Below are 15,223 nucleotides of genomic sequence, written 5' to 3'. Positions count from 1 at the left end.
TGAGATGGATAAATAACACAGCACAAGCACTGTGCTATAGATCATGTCTTTTTTCTATAGGGTGACAACCACTTTAAGGGTATTGTGATTTGTAGGCTTTGGCTACCTGGCTGCAGAGATTTGTCCAAGCAAAACACACACACACAGGATTGTTCCATACTTTATTTAAAAAATAAATACTGGGGGTGTGCGGTACAATATATTAGACTGACATTACCAGAAAGTACAGTCCTTTGGTAAATGTGACAGTATACAGCAACAGTGTTATACATCAGAACAACAGACATATCTTCCCACTCCCAGATTTACAATTCCCAGATTCTGTTTCAGCTGTTTTTTTGTTTAACTTTTTTTTTTTTTAAAGGCACAACTGTAGCATTGTTTGACACACAATGATTGGCACATTTCTTTTTTTAAACATTCGATAAATGGACAATCTGATAAAAACACTGAAGTGAGTGGACAGAATTCTTCTTATAAACCATCAATGCTGAAGGTAGAAAAATTGATATTTGGTTCTTTTTTGGCACAAGGCATTTTGTACCCATAAGAAAAAAAAAAAAAAAAAGAAAAAAAAACAAGTCACTCGATTGCGCTTGGACGAGTCGCCACATAGACAAACACAACGATTAATACCACCACGATGGCCAGCGTGGGAAGCACTACAGTGGTGATTTGCTGACGAGCTTCCTGCATGGCTTGCTTCCTCTCCTTCTTGTCTTTGGAGGACTCTTTCTTGGGTTTTCCTTTTAGGTGCCGCATTGTGGTGACCTCAAGTCACAGGACTAGCTCGTTTCAAAAGACTGTAGATGAGGAATCTCTGATAAGAAAGTTTGCAGATGGGATGGAGACCTAGGCATAAGGGAGGAGCTGTTAGTTAATTTACGCAAGGTTTAACTTTAATTCTATAATGGATAATATTCTACATTCATTTTAATTTTATTTTATTCTTACAATAGAATGGTACAATAACCAAAACGGTCAACATGAGCATAAGGAGATATAAAGTTCTTTAAACAAGAGTTTAATGCCATAACAGCCCTGATGAAGGTCATTGACCAAGTACTCTCTTGGAATTAAGGCTAAAAAACACAGACAAATAATGGCCACAAATAATTAAAGATACACTCCCACAGGCTCAATTGCCAAGTACACTGCGCAAAAAAAAAAAAAAAAATTAAAGGAACACTTTAATCAAAGTATAGCATCAAGTCAATTAAACCCCTGGGATATTGATCTGGTCAGCAACAGAGGGGGTTGTTAATCAGTTTCAGCTGCTTTGGTGTTAATGAAATTAACAGGTGCACTAGATTGGCAACAATGAGACTACCTCCAAAACAGGAATGGTTTTACAGGTGGAGGCCACGGACATTTCTTTTCCCTAGTCTTTTCAGACTGATTTTCACTAGTTTTGCACTTGGCTAGGGTCAGTGTCACTACTGGTATCATGAGAGGATACCTGGACCCTATAGACGCTGCACAGGCAGTCCAACTCTTCCAGGATGGCACATCAATACCTTCCATTGTCAGGTTTGCTGTGTCTCCCAGCAGAGTCTCAAGAGCAAGAAGAAGGTTCCAGGAGACAGACAATTACTCTAATGTCACGTACACAAGACCGCACTTTCCGTCAGAATAAAACGCTGAAGGTCTTTCCGACGGAATTCCGACCAAAAACGGACTTGCCTACACACAATCACACCAAAGTCCGTTAGTTTTGAGCGCAATGACGTATGACGGGACTAGAAAAGGAAGTTCAATAGCCAGTAGCCAATAGCTGCCCTTGTGTCATATTTAGTCTGTCAGACTAGCATACAGACGAACGGATTTCCTGATAGGAATCGATTCTGTCGGAAAGATTTAAAACATGTTCTATTTCTAGGTCCGTCAGACTTTTTGAAAAAAGTCTGCTGAAGCCCACACACAATCAGAATATCCAATGAAATGATCCCAGACCTTTTTTGCTGGAAAGTCTGATTGTGTGTATGTGGCATAAGAGAGCTGGACAGGGCTGTAGAAGGATCAGCAGTGCCAGTATCTGCTCCTTTGTGCAAGGAGGAACAGGATGAGCACTACCAGAGCCCTACAAAATGACCTCCAGCAAGCCATTGGTGTGAATGTCTCTAACCAAAACTATCAGAAAGACTTTATGAGCGTGGCCTGAGGGCCCAACATCCTCTAGTGGGCCCTGTGCCCACTGCCCGGCACCGTGGAGCTTGATTGGCATTTACCATTGAACACCAGAATTGGCGCGTCTGCCACTGTGCTTTTCACAGATGAGAGCAAATTCACGCCGAGCACATGAGAGACGTGAAAGGGTCTGGAGAAGCTGTGTAGAAAGTTATGCTGCCTGTAATATTGTCCAGCATGACCAGTTTGGGGGTGGGTCTGTGATGGTCTGGGGTGGCATATCCATGGAGGGACGCATAGATGTCTACAGGCTAGACAATGGTACCCTGACTGCCATTGGGTATCAGGATGAAATCGGACCCATTGTCAGACCCTATGCTGGTGCATTGAGTCCTGGGTTCCTCCTGGTGCATGACAATGGCCAGCCCCATGTGAAGAGAGATTGCAGCCAGTTACTGGAGGATGAAGGATTTGATACCATTGAATGGCCCCCATGCTTGCCTGACCTAAATCCAATTGAACACCTCTGGGACATTAGGTTTCGGTCCATCTGACACCGCCAAGTTGCACCTCAGTCTGTTCAGGAGCTCAGTGATGCCCTGGTCCAGATCTGTGAGGAAATACCCCAGGACACCATCCGTCTCCTCATTAGGCGTTCGCCCCGACATGGTCAGGCATGCATACAAGCACGTGGGAGTCATACAAACTACTGAGTACCATTCTGAGCAGACTAGCCTGCTGCATCATTTTTTCACTAAGATTTTCAGGGTGTCTTTGAATTCCGCTGTCTGTAGGGTTATATATTCTTCTCCATCAAACGATGTGGCATCCTTTCATTCCCAACACATTACCCAGTCCATATCTTTATAGATACCCAGCATGATATTTTTGCCTATTGAGCTCTGATGTATTTTTAAAGCGTTCCTTTCATTTTTTTTTTTTTTTTGAGCAGTGTATATTTAGCAGACATCTCAAGTATTAGCGAAAGTAGAAGAGCACCATGTATCCCACACTTTATTTGATTATTTTCATAGGGCAACACCCGATTCATCATCTGTATTCACATACAGACGTAAGGGGGAGTAGATTGCATTCACTTAAGCGCCACAGCAGGCCAAGAACAAGGTTCATCAGCCACTATTCCTCATCTAGATACCCAACAAGCATAGCAGAGATAGTACGTCAGTCACTTGCAGCCCAATTTTTGCATTTTAAAATAAAGCATAATATATATACACACACACACACACACACACAGTGCCTTGCGAAAGTATTCGGCCCCCTTGAACTTTTCAACCTTTTGCCACATTTCAGGCTTCAAACAAAGATATAAAATTTTTATTTTTTGTGAAGAATCACCAACAAGTAGGACACAATTGTGAAGTGGAACGAAATCTATTGGATTTTTTAAACTTTAACCAATAAAAAAATGAAAAAAGTGGGGCGTGCAAAATTATTCGCCCCCCTTGCGTTAATACTTTGTAGAGCTACCTTTTGCTGCGATTACAGCTGCAAGTCGATGGGGTATGTCTCTATCAGTTTTGCACATCAAGAGACTGAAATTCTTGCCCATTCTTCCTTGCAAAACAGCTCGAGCTCAGTGAGGTTGGATGGAGAGTGTTTGTGAACAGTAGTTTTCAGCTCTTTTCACAGATTCTCAATTGGATTCAGGTCTGGACTTTGACTTGGCCATTCTAACACCTGGATATGTTTGTGAACCATTCCTTTGTAGATTTTGCTATATGTTTGGGATCATTGTCTTGTTGGAAGATAAATCTCCGTCCCAGTTTCAGGTCTTTTGCAGACTCAAACAGGTTTTCATCCAGAATGGTCCTGTATTTGGCTGCATCCACCTTCCCCTCAATTTTAACCATCTTCTCTGTCCCTGCTGAAGAAAAGCAGGCCCAAACCATGATGCGGCCACCACGTTTGACAGTGGGGATGGTGTGTTGAGGGTGATGAGCTGTGTTGCTTTTACGCCAAACATATCGTTTTGCATTGTGGTCAAAAAGTTTGATTTTGGTTTCATCTGACCAGAGCACCTTCTTCCACATGTTTGGTGTGTCTCCCAGGTGGCTTGTGGCAAACTTTAGACGAGACTTTTTATGGATATCTTTGAGAAATGGCTTTCTTCTTGCCACTCTTCCATAAAGGCCAGATTTGTGCAGTGTACAACTGATTGTTGTCCTATGGACAGATTCTCCCACCTCAGCTGTAGTTCTCTGCAGTTCATCCAGAGTGATCATGGGCCTCTTGGCTGCATCTCTGATCAGTCTTCTCCTTGTCTGAGCTGAAAGTTTAGAGGGACGGCCAGGTCTTGGTAGATTTGCAGTGGTCTGATACTCCTTCCATTTCAAAATGATCGCTTGCACAGTGCTCCTTGGGATGTTTAAAGCTTGGGAAATCTTTTTGTATCCAAATCCGGCTTTAAACTTCTCCACAACAGTATTACGGACCTGCCTGGTGTGTTCCTTGGTCTTCAGGATGCTCTCTGCGCTTTCAACAGAACCCTGAGACTATCACAGAGCAGGTGCATTTATACAGAGACTTGATTACACACAGGTGGATTCTATTTATCACCATCAGTCATTTAGGACAACATTGGATCATTCAGAGATCCTCGCTGAACTTCTGGAGTGAGTTTGCTGCACTGAAAGTAAAAGGGGCCGAATAATTTTGCACGCACCACTTTTCAGTTTTTTTATTTGCTAAAAAAAGTTTAAATTATCCAATAGATTTCGTTCCACTTCACAATTGTGTCCCACTTGTTGGTGATTCTTCACAAAAAATTTAAATTTTATATCTTTATGTCTGAAGCCTGAAATGTGGAAAAAGGTTGAAAAGTTCAGGTTCAAGTGGGCCGAATACTTTCGCAAGGCAGTGTGTGTAATATATAATTCCTCATACCGTATTGCATTAGCTATAATAAAGAATAAACATTCACTATAACCAGCTGAAGTACTTGAGCATGCAAGATCCTACTCCAAAAAAAAAAAAAAGTGTCAACCAATCACCTGTGCCCTGTGCTTCCTTTCTTGCCACGGCTGCTCTGATCAATAAGAGGCGGACTGAAGGTTGCATTCATAAATACTTTATAGAAAGATTTGCTTCTTTTTCTTCTATTCAAAAGGAGTGTCATCTGATCTTAAGGCCCCTTTCACAGCAGCCGACCGATCGGGTCCGCCTGTCCATTTTTCTGGCGGACCCGATCGGACCACCTATTGTGCTCTATAGAGCGCCAGAAGTCAGCGGACACGTCACATCTGCCGGCATCTGATCCAGTCCACTAAACAGACAGGTGGGGATATGTTCGTCATCAGTCCGGCGCACTGGAAGACAGTCGATGGAAATGGACAGGCAGTCCGTTTCCATCCGACCGCCCCATAGAGAACAGTGGGCTGTGTCCATGTCTGCTCTGTATAGAGATATGGACATGGACATGGCCCGGTCAACTTCACTGTCCGTTTTAGAGAGATCCCCTGCTGAGCAGGCGTATTTGCTCGACGGATTCCACATCTTCTGAAAGAGGCCCAGCAGTGAAAGTCAGTTTATGTAATATCAAAAAAAAATTATATATTTTTATATATTAAGAACTGTACCAACTTAACCCTTCGTCCACCTTAAAGTAAAACTGAATATGCATGTGGACCCGCCCTCTGTTGCCTTTTCCATGTGAGGTCTGCGCTCACTCAACACTCCATCGTTGCCACTGCCATCTCCTCCTGGTGTTCTTCCGGTCTTCAATTTTCTGTATTCAGCCATTTGGAGGGCCAATGAACCTCTGCGCCTGTGCACAGATTACACTGTCCTGGTACCTGGCATCTTACAGGCTGTGCATTGCACTGAACATACACAAAACAAACACACAGGGGTTGAGTTACTAAAACTGGAGAGTGCAAAATCAGGTACAACTGTGCATGGTAACCAGCTTCTTACTTTAGCTTGTTCAATTAAGCTTGGCCAAAAAACCTAGAATATGACTGATTACCATGCAGAGCTGCACCAGATTTTGCACGCTCCAGTTTTGGTAAATGATCCCCACAGATTATCTCTTGCCATAAAACTTAAACTACTACCAATTTTTTTTTATCGTTCTGCTCCATTGAGTCTTTTTTGGCCATTTCTTTTGAGTATAGTTCAACTTTTTTTTTTTTTTTTTTTTTTTTTTTTTATTCCCACAAAAAACCCCAAAACAAACAGCAGCTGTAAAATACAAACAATTCAATACCAGGCTATCATTTCTGCTCTGACAGGGAGGCTATAATTTCTGCTCTGACAGAGAGAGAATACAAGTGGTTAACAGCACAGGCTAAAGCCGGGTACATACAGGCCAAATGTCAGGAGACACTTGGCGATTAAAACAAACCCCCTGTTATAACACAATAGCTCAGCAGGGGAATTCGCTGTAATAAATCTGCGAAGTTAGAACAGCGGCACCGACAGAAGCTTTCCTTCCACCAGGGGTGTGACTGTGTTAATGGGGAAATGCCTCCCGTAGTGCTATTGTATTCTGCCAACAGGGTGCGTGGTCGGCAACATACAAGGATTACTGCTAGCAGCCATGGATCAATGTGGGTACAACCAGCCTGCCCCTACATGAATTAAAATTCGACTGGCCATATTTTCATTCATGTATGGCCAGCTTAATATATTTGTGCTCTGACAGGGAGACAGTACAAGTGGTTAGCAGCACACACACTATTTCTTGGGAGGAGGAGTAAAAAAAATAAAAAAGGAAGAAGTTTAAAAAAACTTAAAAAAGTGAAGATTTCGATTCTCACAAAAGGCCCATGACAGGTTCTCTTCAAGTAAAAAAAGAAAAAAAAAAAAAGATTTTCTGCCCCACTGATGGCAGCCAGCAAGGTCCCTTTCACACAGGCTTTTTGATCAGGTCCACCTGTCAGTTTTTCAAGTGGACCTGGACGGACCCTCCATTCACAACTATGGATGAATGGATGTCAGCGGTGACATGACCTCTGACATCCGCTGCTATCCGATCTGAGAAATCCAGGATAGATAGAGACCCCATTTTCCGTCCGTCTGGCGGATCAGATGAAAACGAAAGGAGGGGCATTTTTTTATTTTTATTTTTAACATGACACCGCATTCACAATGAACAGGCTGCTCAACCCCTTCATGCCCGACGTAACAAATATGTGGCCTTCGGCTTGAAGGAGTTGTATGGGGGCGATGCGTGCAGCTGCAGGTATCACCCAGTTTTTTTTTAGAGCCAAAAAAGATAGCGGGGTGATGCCTGCAGCTGCACGCATCACCCCAACATTAAATATATTTTTTTTTAATATCATGCATTTATTGTCGGCCATTATTGGCACCTTTTTTGAAGCGGTGTTAAAAATCCTGCTTGTTACCTTATTGGTGCAAATTTGGTCAAAACAAAAAAGCACCTTCCCTTTTGAAATACTCCATAAAGACTACCAGTCACCAACTATTACTGTCACAATGGGTGTTTACATTCCTTGTGAAAGCAATAAGTAATCAATGGAAAGAAAAAAAAAATAAAAAAAAAAAAAATGTAATATATATATATATATATATATATATATATATATATATATATATATATATATATATATATATATATATATTATACATATATATATTTTTTTTTTTTTTAAAGCGCCCTATCCCTCTGCATTTGCATGCAGAAGCAAGCGCATATGCAAGTCGTGCCGGCAAATGTAAACAGTGTTTAAACACCACATGTGAGGTATTGGCACGATTGTTAGAGCAAGAGCAATCAGTCACTAGACCTCCTTAACTCTAAACTGGTAACCCGTAGGAGATTTTTAAAGCGTCACCTATGGAGATGTTTTAAGTACCGTAGTTTTTCGCCATTACACAAGTGTGCAATTTTAATGCATTACACGTTTGGTATCCATTTACTCAGCGTAACATCACCTTTCACATTATCCAAAAATATTGGGCCAACTTTACTCTTTTGGTTCCCCCCCCCCTCCCATTTCATAAAAGTGTATGTCTTCCAAAAAATTGTGACATAAAAAATAAAATTATATATATATATATATATATATATATATATATATATATATATATATATATATATATATATATATATATATATATATATATTTAGAATATAATTCTCTCTCTATAAATTTTAGAATATCATTTTCTCTATTTATATATACACAACCTGCCATTACATTTCTTCTCTTTCCACACGTAGACCAACCTCAGTTCTGCCAATGTTCACCCCCTACCCCTTTCCCGCACTGCTTTCTGGTGTGAACTGACCCTACAACAAAAAGTCAATTTGCCCAATGTTGGTTCGCACATGTTACAATCTGAATAGGCTTTTGGATTTACTAATAACTATATCAAGAGCAAACCTGACTGGGTAAAAAAAATGTCATGGATGTGAAGCAGACCAATAATACAATACTATAAGTAACGATGCATCTATCTCTGTGTGCAGAACAAAGCCTTGGCTGGATATCTTGGTGCGTCTGTCACCAAGAATCTTTTTGGAGGTTCTTCTCTGAATTTGATCACATATCCCTGGGAGAGCATGTTTAGAATAAATTGATTTGGTGTAATGCCTCTCCACTGTGGAAGAAACTCCTGGAGCATTCCTCCAACTGGGTGGAAGGGGATCACTGAGACTTTCCGGAAGATGCACGAGGATTGAAGAGCACTCTACTCCTATCTTTGGGCTCCTGGAAGGAACGATTGCGTCCCTTATCCCTACGTTTTACATTCGGGCTGTTCTGAGTCCAAAAAAAAGAAAAAAGAAAATAAAGAAAAATCATACGGATCTGCACCTGCTTCTCCTTGACTGGAATCCATTTCTTTTTATCGGCCGTTCGGTCAAGAATGTATTCTAGATCTTAACCAAACCTCAAATCCCCTGCAAAAGGGAATGCCACACAGCCTGTTCTTTTGATGCTACGTCCCTGGGCCAGGTTTTTAGCCATAAAGCCCTCCTAGCTGAATGTTAATGCTGCGGACCTAGCCAGCATGCGTATGGACTCTGCCAAGGCATCTGCAATATATGACACTGCTGCAATCTGGAAGCAGCATGGGCCTTCGTCTGGTTAATCCAGTGCTCTAAATTCCTGGCAACACATGTTGTTGCCATTGCGATTGCCAGGCTTTTTTGAAGAGTAGAGGCATTCCCTTATCCACGGGCTCCTTTAGCATGCCCATATATTCAAAGGCAAGGTCAGTTGACTTTGAGACCTGCGAGAAAGCTGAATCCAGTTTTGGAACCTTGTTCAAGATAGTCAGGATTTTCCTCAAACGGATCTTCTCTTGTAAGCCAGAGGAAAAAAAAAAAAAAAAAAAAGGCTTCTCTGGAACATTTTTTTTTTAAATCGTGTCTATGATTATCGAATGGACCATAAAAACGTACGACCTTTTTAGTCTCCCAGACCAGCGTACATGCAGTTGTGCAGTGAGCTCCTCCTTTTTCTCTATCCCGAAGGTAGTGTGGATTACTTTCAAGAGTCCTCCTACCTAGTGACAACATACTTGGAGGCAGCATCTGCTTCATTTTCCTCCTCTTCTGAATCTGTTCCATCTGAAGAGGGGGAAGCAGGATCTTGAGAAGTATCCTGGGAGATCGGACCACCCGCTTGCATCAAAGAAACCCCTTGGGACTCTGCAGATGGCTGCGGAGGCCTAGGCTCCTTTGAGGAACCTGGCTCTTCTCTCAGATTTGACCTGAAAGCTTGAAAGGTAGCGCAGAGCTCATCCTTAATGGTTGTAACCAGATCTCCACAAATGGATGGAGACTCCTCCCTGACTAAATCTGCAATACAATCTGCACAAAATGAAAGAACATCTCACTTCCCTCTGCCCAAGCAAACCACCACTACTCTGTGGAGTCCCTTATGCTAGGCATAAGAGCCAACCCACTACCACTGGGGGGGGGGGGGGGGGGGGGGGGGAGTTAAAGGGTGCAGTACAGTAGGCGAAAATGGCCCACAGTAAGCAGGAACAGAGTCCCTTATCTTGGCCTTGCTGGTGCCTCGGCTTGCCCCCTACCTGCTGCATCCTCCTTTGCAGAGCGTACTGTGGTAGCGCCTCTGCGCCGACCCAGAACTGGAAGTTTAAGAGTACCAGGTGACCCTGCCCCCATCCCCTGTATTTTACGACAGGAAATGATCCTGCGCAGCTGACCCGGAAGTGCTGCCTCTTCCTATATATTACACAGGACATGGCCGAAGCTCTCCACCAGAACAATGGCGGCTGCACAGCTTTGCCCCGCCACCATCCCGCGATGCAGGCAACCACCGCAACTGCCCATCAGGAGGGAAAAAACAAAACAAACAAAAAACCGGGCAGCACAGGCTCTACCTGAGCAAGGAAGGGTGAGAGGGAGCCCACAGGAATATTCAGCAAGAGACAAGTGGGAGGATCACTCTTCTAAAAAGAAAAAAAAATGAAAAACTGACAGACGAGAACCTTTGTCTCTCAGGAAAGCCCTAAGCCCACGTACACACGGTCGGAGATTTTGCCAACCAAATCCTTCGGATTTTGTCTGTCGGATTTAATCCGACAGATTGTGTCCGAAACTGTTGCATACACACGGTCAGGCCAAGTTGTCTGATTTAGCGGTTGCCAAGAACGCGGTGACGTAATTTCGTTACGATGGGACTACATTCAGGCTAGTAGCCAATAGCTTTGATGTAGGAATTTGATCTGAGCATGCATGGCACTTGGTCCGATCAAATTTCGCTACACATGATCGGATTAGGTCCGACTGGCCCAGTTGGTCGGGAAAGATTTCCAACATGTTGGAAAATTGGGCCCGACAGAGATTTGGACGGAATCAGTCCGATGCATACCACACACAGTCGGATTATCTGACGACACGGTCCAATAAGACGCATTCCGACGGATTCACCGACCGTGTGTATGCGGCATAGGAGAGCATGCCTCCCACCAGAAGTGTTCCTCCGGCTGGAAGAAACACAAAAAAAAAAAAAATAATTAACTGAAGCTGCGTGGAGGCCTCCAGTTAAAGCTTGGAATGATGACAGGTTTCCTGTTGGGAGGAGGAGCTCAGGTGCTGTCCTGAAAAAAAGTTTCGGGGAATTTTTTTTTTTACTATTTTGGGACAGTTATTTTCAGAGAAAAAAAAACGCAAGGTATAATCCACCTGGATGCACAAAACAGTTGTAATGATATGTATAGTTTTACGAACATGTCAAAGTTGCAAAATTGGACTTAGGAGTTAAGATTGGTTTAACCCTCAGGCACGAAGGGGTTACTATTAGCCAAAGCTGCAGAGTTTGATTTTCTTACAGACACCCTTTAACTGCATTGGCAGGTTTTTTTTTTTGGTAAAGGTGAACTAATCCTATAACTGAACTGTCAAGTCATCAAATGCCTGGTGTCATTGCTGGTCCCATGTGTAGCACCATTGCAACTGCAGACCAAACAGAGGATTAGATGGCAGCCTCCTTGGTAGCAACAGATAAGAATGTTTAGTTCTGCTTTAAAGAGTACTTAAATCCAAAGAAAAAACATTTAATATATAATTTGAACAGTTTACTATGCTTCCCTTATGAATGAACACTGCAGTGAGTCAGAAAACGAATGAGCCGGAAAAGGAGAAGCCGGCATTGCTGTTGGGGGTTGAGGGGTAACACTCACTTGGAGCTGCTGCCATTGATAGAATGCCTTGTAGTTTTTCAATGAATACAAGCTGTTCTCTGACTGGAGGAGGCGGAAAGGAGGGGAGGTGACATCACACTCTTCATAGTTACATAGTTAGTCTGGTTGAAAAAAAAAGACAGACCTCCATCTAGTTCAACCAACAAAAAGGGAAAAAAAATGTATAAAATAAAAATTATACAAATCTATATATATCTATATCTATATCTACACACACACACACAATCCTATACCCACAGCTGATCCAGAGGAAGGTTAAAAATAAATAATTAACCACTTTCAGACCGGACCATTTTGCTGGTCAATGACCAGAGGTCTTTTTACAATTTGGCACTGCGCTGCTTTAACTGGTAATTGCGCAGTCATGCAATGTTGTACCCAAACAAAATTTGCGTCCTTTTTTTCCCACAAATAGAGATTTCTTTTAAAAGGTATTTGACTGACTGCGATTTTTATTTTTTGCGATATAAACGTAAAAATTTTGAAAAAAAATGATATTTTCTACTTTTTGTTATTAGAAAAATCCAATAAACTCAATTTTAGTCATACATTTAGGCAAAATGTATTCAGCCACATGTCTTTGGTAAAAAAAAAAAAAAAAAAAATCAATAACTGTATATTTATTGGTTTGCGCAAAAGTTGTCACATCTACAAACTAAGGTACGTTTTCTGGAATTTACGCAGCTTTTAGTTTATGACTGCCTATCTCATTTCTTGAGGTGCTAAAATGGCAGGGCAGTACAAACCCCCCCAAATAACCCCATTTTGGAAAGTAGACCCCCTAAGGAAATTGATAAGAGGCATGTTGAGCCCATTGAATATTTAATTTTTTTTGCCTCAAGCGATTGAATAATGACAAAAATGTTATTTTATTACACAAAGTTGTCACTAAATGATATATTGCTCACACATGCCATGGTTATATGTGGAATTGTACCCCACAATACATTCTGCTGCTTCTCCTGAGTACGGGGATACCACATGTGGTCGACTTTTTGGAAGCCTAGCCGCGTACGGGGTCCCGAAAACCAAGCACCGCCTTCAGGCTTTCTAAGGGCGTAAATTTTTGACTTCACTCCTCACTACCTATTACAGTTTTGAAGGCCATAAAATGCCAAGATGGCACAACCCCCCCCCCCAAAGGACCCCATTTTGGAAAGTAGACACCCCTAAATTTAGGGGTACACTAGTGAGACTCACAGGTAAAAAAAGCACCTAGGCTGTCAGCGACTGTATCAAAACGCTACAAAAAAAAAAAAAAAAACTGTTAGCGATCGCAGGGATCAGGCCTGACTCTGCGAACGCTGCAGTTATGTGTGTTGTGTTTTGTAAGTGACAGTGATCGATCGATACTGCACTTGGGTGGGCTGGACTGGGCTTGGCGGAGGGGCTAAACACAGGTGCTAGCAGGTATCTGATCCCGCTAACAATGCGTTTTGGGAAACCTAAACTGCTGGCGACGCTAATATAGATCTGATCAGATACTATATTACTAAGGGAGGTGTATGCTTTGCGCGTGGGTGTTAGCGGTACTGGCACTAACCTGACGCTGCCTGGGGCGACGCAGACCCTATCTGACCCTCAAACTTATATCACCCGCCGGGTGATCAGGGGTTAAACCTTTATTATTAGGTAATAATGGCGGGTGCCCTGAAACTATGAAAAAATAACTAACCAACCAGCGTCACCTGTAACAGTTATATGGTGATCACTGGTGAAAGGGTTAACTAGGGGGCAATCAGGGGGCTTTATGCGGTAGTATAGGGGTCCCTGGCGCTATAAAAAGCTGCGGCGAACCTAAAATACCTACCTGCCTAACTAGCGTCACCTGTGACACTAATACAGCGATCAGAAAAACGATTGCTTATTAGGCTGGGTTCACACTGGAGCGATGCGGGAACACCACAAATCTGCGGTGGGTTCCCGCATCACACTGCCCTATGCGAACTGCTGGGAGTGTCAGTGAAATGTTAATGACACCCCCAGATCAGTTCGCATATCGCAGTGCGGCGGGTGCGACGCGAATTCAGCCATACTATCTGTATGGCTGAACTCGAATCGCACAGAGATCAGATGTGATTTGCACTGCAGTGCGGTGCGAATCACATCCGTTCTCATAAACCGCTGCAATGTGAACCCAGCCTTAGTGACACTGGCGACGGGGGGTGATCACGGGGTTAAACCTTTATTGGGGGGGGTTGGGGGGTACCTTAGAACTAAAGGGGGCTAACCCTAACTGCCCTAACAGTTATTACAGTCACAAATGACACCAATGCAAAAAAAAAAAAAATGCAATTGGTGTCACTGTGACTGGGGGTGCAGGGGGGGTGAGAGTGTGCCTGGCATGTTCTACTGTATTGTGTAGTGTTGGTGCAACTCACCGATCCTCTCTCCTCGGTGCCGGAACGAAAAATACTGACACGGAGGAGAGATTACATCACTTCCTCTGCCTGTGTTTACATTACAGGAGAGGAAGTGATGTCACGCTTCACTTCCATTCGTCAGGAGCGATCGCGAGGGGGTGGCCATGAACGAATGGCCGCCCCCTCATCCCGGATCTCTCCTGAACGGATACCGACCGCCGCTGGCACCGGGGGGGGGGGGGGGGCCCGTTCGGGCCCCCCACCCGCGGGAAGGCAGGGACGTACAGGTATGCCCATATGCCTGCCCGTGCCATTCTGTCGACGTACATCGTCGTGCGGCGGTCGGCAAGTGGTTAAACAAAACACAGCAAACCATGAACCAATTTGCTACACCAGGGGAAAAAAAAATCCTTCCTGATCCCCCAACAGGTAAATCAGATATTCCCTAGATGAAACTTTTCCTATAAAATGTCAGTATCCAGTTATATTATGTACATTTAGGAAATAATCAAGGCTTATTTTTATTTTTTAAATCTACCGAGCTAGCCAGAAACAGTTCTTGAGGGAGACTATTACACAGCTCTTTCCATATTTGGAGATGAAATCTATTTTCTTTCAAACGTAAAAAGTGCCCCCTTGTCCTCTGTGATGACATTAAAGTGAATAACTCAACATCAAGTTCACTATATGGACCACTTATGTATTTAAACATGTTGATCATATTCTCCCTTGGGGGGGGGGGGGGGGAGAAGAAGAAGGAGAAGGAGAAGGAGAAGGAGAAGGAGAAGGAGAAGGAGAAGAAGAAGGAGAAGGAGAAGGAGAAGGAGAAGGAGAAGGAGAAGGAGAAGGAGAAGGAGAAGAAGGAGGAGAAGAAGGAGAAGGAGGAGGAGAAGAAGAAGGAGAAGAAGAAGAAGCCAATATTCCCTCCCAGGCTAAGTGTCGGAGAGCAGCCCTCATCCTTGGAAAATTTGCACTCTTAAAGTTAAGTTTTTTTATTTTTCCTGTATGTGTTTGTTGCTTACAGCCAACATTAAATGAAATCTGTTTCTGGTCGCTGCTACCCAAATGCT

General features: G+C 43.0%; 1 long non-coding RNA gene across 1 annotated transcript in view; it reads right to left on the bottom strand.

Annotated features, from left to right (window-relative positions):
• Window positions 1-751: 751 nt before the first annotated feature.
• Window positions 752-15,223, bottom strand: part of LOC143986584 (uncharacterized) — a 65,642-nt gene continuing 51,170 nt past the window's right edge. Inside the window, exon 3 of the long non-coding RNA XR_013276547.1 lies at window positions 752-852. This is a non-coding gene — a long non-coding RNA (uncharacterized LOC143986584). The remainder of the gene's footprint in view (window positions 853-15,223) is intronic.

This window comes from Lithobates pipiens, unplaced genomic scaffold (genome assembly GCF_037356315.1).
Source record: "Lithobates pipiens isolate NorthernLeopardFrog02 unplaced genomic scaffold, aLitPip1_a1.2 Scaffold_17, whole genome shotgun sequence".
NCBI classification, from domain to species: Eukaryota; Metazoa; Chordata; class Amphibia; order Anura; family Ranidae; genus Lithobates; species Lithobates pipiens.
This window is presented reverse-complemented; position numbering and strand designations above follow the sequence as displayed.